Raw genomic sequence first — 3462 nt, forward strand, 5'->3', positions numbered from 1 at the left:
AACAATGTTTTAGTTCTCTGAGTGCCCTGCGTGGTATTTCAGTGGACCAGTATATATATGAACCTTCATACTTATCATACATACATTTTGCATATAATAAATTAAGCTTGGATTGAAGATCTCTTGATTCTTATTCCAATACCAGATTTGAATTACGCAATTTCTAACACATTTTAAACTGGAAAAAGAGCCTGTCACAGTTTTAACAAAACACCACTCTCTTCTCTCTCTTGTGCAGGAACGGGAGCCAGTGTGTCCAGTGCGCGGGCTTGCTATAGGCGAGCCCACAACGGTTTGGCACAACGTGGCCCATCCTGCTCTGCTGAATTGGCACCGTGACCTGTCCTGGATGGTCGCCCATGAGATCCTCCCGGTCAGGGCCGTTATGCACTCCCGGGGCATGGCGAGGACATCCGCGTGCCCCCGACCAGGCTGCGGCCAAGAAGAGTCGGTGAGGCACTTGCTCTGGGAGTGCAGAGCCGCACGGGACCTGTGGAAGGAAGCAGGCCCCCTGATCTCCCCACGCCTGCCAGCAGGGGAGGACCTAACGCCCCAGCTCGTGCTCTATGGGGTGGGCCGAAGGCCTATACCACCAAAGGCCTTCACAAAACTCTGGCCCATCCTCACGTGTCTGAAGGACGCACTGTGGTCCTCCCGTATCCTGCTGGTAGGGAAACAGGTAGAGACCACCCCCCAGGCAGTGGGTTTGGTAGCCACGGAAGCCCTGGGGTGGTACGAAAGACAGGGGGCCTCGACCCCAGGCGAAGGGTCCCCCACAACACCTGAGGTCCCGGCAGCCACGGCCTGACAGCGCTGCGGCGCCTAGGGCGATGCGCCTAGGGGAGGAGTCTCCTCTGGGCCCCAACGGATGGGTACGAAGTCGATTCGGGAAGAGCAGGAGGAGGCTTTTTTTGATAAGGACTCACCCCGTTTTTGTACAAAGGACCGAAGACAGCTTTTTAACAAAGTGACTTTTTGACAGGCTTTTTATGTCTTAAAAATGTTTTAACTTTGTTAAATCATTTATGCACATTTTAAATGGCTTTTAGTAATTGGCTTTTACAAGAATGGGTATTTTATGTAGGATTGTTTTATTGTTTTAAATAAACAACATGTACCTTTTTTAATGTAATTGTAATGTAATGCTGGTTTTTATGCACTTGGTGCCGTTTTTATGTGTGTAAATGAATTAAAAATGTGAGCTGTTTTAAAAGGAATTGTATCAATAAAAACCTTTCCAAAAATAAAATAAAAAATCTGTTCTTATCAGTTTAATATCTGATACGTCCCCTATCTGGGGACCATATATTAAATTTATTTTTGGAACAGGGAGATGGAATAGGGGCTTGCTCCGTCCACTCCACGCATCGACCTGGTATTGCAGTACCTCCAGGAACGGTGCACCCCCTGTCATTGTAAAGATAAAGCAGGCAAAGACAACAGAATTGCTTTGTTATATTCCATTAGGATCACGATGTATTTTATATTTTCACGTTTGACCATCTTCATCTCAATGTCAATGATGGCTAGAAAGTGATGGTGAAGTCAGTCACTGTAATATTGACTATGATAGCTGATGTGAATGGTGCGTTAATCATCTTATCAAATCAATGTTTATTCGTCACATGCACAGGATACAGGTGGTAAATGGTACAGTGATAATGCTTTAAAGATAATGATTTAAAGAAAATCTTGGCATAGATTGGGAGTTGATCAACGTTGGGAATAACCACTTTTGACTGTTACAAAGTAACAAATTTGTAGGTTCGTAAGTCACGTGGTCATCTGCCCTCCAATCGGAAATGACAGAAAGCGTTTATAAATTAAATCCAGATTAACAGCTAAATCGGAATAATAATATATGAAATACGGGTGGGGGAATCAATTTAGAGATAATAATATTGACATAACATTTGATCTTATATCAAATATCTCTGGTAGCGTTGATGCCACAAGGGAACTGAGCAAGTGTCCACTTGGTGGCGCAAGTGTTCCACTGACCGTCGCATTTGAATGTTGAACCACTTGATTTCAATACATCATCAACGCAAATAATATGAACAATAAAAATAGCCTGTTTTTATTTTACATGTCTGTAGAGCCTTGTACGATAAGACCAGGGTGAGGAGGCCTTCATAAAGTTGCCGTCCTAAATTACTAGAGGCCAAACTTCAAAGATGTCCATGGCACTGGACTGCAGTAAGAGCTAGGCCTACAGTGCGGCCTACGGAGCGGTCCTGGTGTATGGTCCTGGCTGCCTAAATGTTTCCTCCACATAATAAACTGTACAAACATGGCACTTTAGAGGGTTACTTTTACAATTAGCCTTACTCAGTCACTACAACAAACTTCCTATCATGGACATGAAATGCCATTAGGCCTAATGAAGATACCGTATATGTAAGTTACTTAGTTGGTGTCTTGTGAATCAACTGGTATACGCATCATGGTTTAATATTTCCCCGGTGTTTTACAAATGTTCCATCCCGAGCATAAATCACTCTTCTCCCGGGTAACCCGGTATTTTCCGCCAAAACCGGAAGTGTCATTCAAAAGCATTATAACGCTTATAAATGTCTGGATTTGATTATAGCTTCGATCAGCATGAAAATACAAACCTGATGCTACCTGAGCCTGATCAGACATATATTAAATACATTTTATAATACATTTTACAAATCCAAATCCCAGATGAAGAATAATACACTATTTCAAAGCATAGTACATGTCATGTTAGCCAAGTACAATGTAATTACTAGTTGTTACACAGGATTTAGCTAGTTAAAATGAAGTGTATCTTTAGGAGTACTTGTAATTAATGTGTACAGTACATTACCCATCCTGACAACCTGGCCCTCAATTTAAAGCTTGTGGAAGTGACATCCAAGTGGGAGAATAAATACACTAGCACACCACAGAGTATCGGTATAAGAAAATCATTCAGAGCACACTGTGCTGCCAATCACAGTGTAAGGTGCGACATTTTGCTGGTGTGGAGAGCTCGTTAGAGGATAGAGAAAGCTTGCATTGAAGAGCTGGGAATTATAATTATAATTATACCTACGGAGGAGCGGCTTCTATGGAGGAACTTTGAATGTCTGAACGTCAGAGTTGGTTTAACGTTGGACCAGAGCAGATGTTAGCTAGCTAGCTAACAACCTTGTTTGTGCAGTGTAGCACTAGAATTAAAAACAGGTCCTACCTTTATGTCGTTAATAAATCCAATGTGAAACGTGCTGACTATAGTATCCTTAACTAGCATTGAAAAAGTTAATCCATTCTTCTCAAATTAAACATATCTCCCTAATTTCTGAATCATGCTTGTAACGTTGTCAGTAGGATACAGTAACCTATGCTTCAGAGGGGAGGAGCAGGTAGTTTCCACACGCACACCCACTGGCAAAGGTTTCCATTCCAGCTGGCAGGCAGAAACTGGAATACGTTTCTAGAGTGAGCTTTGTT

The 3462-nt window shown here is 42.6% G+C and overlaps 1 pseudogene; it reads left to right on the forward strand.

Moving 5' to 3' along the window:
- Window positions 1-1228: 1228 nt before the first annotated feature.
- On the forward strand, window positions 1229-1409 carry LOC121559041 (annotated as a pseudogene).
- The last annotated feature ends 2053 nt before the right edge of the window (window positions 1410-3462 follow it).

The sequence above is a fragment of the Coregonus clupeaformis genome, unplaced genomic scaffold, assembly GCF_020615455.1.
Source record: "Coregonus clupeaformis isolate EN_2021a unplaced genomic scaffold, ASM2061545v1 scaf0332, whole genome shotgun sequence".
In the NCBI taxonomy this organism is placed as follows: domain Eukaryota; kingdom Metazoa; phylum Chordata; class Actinopteri; order Salmoniformes; family Salmonidae; genus Coregonus; species Coregonus clupeaformis.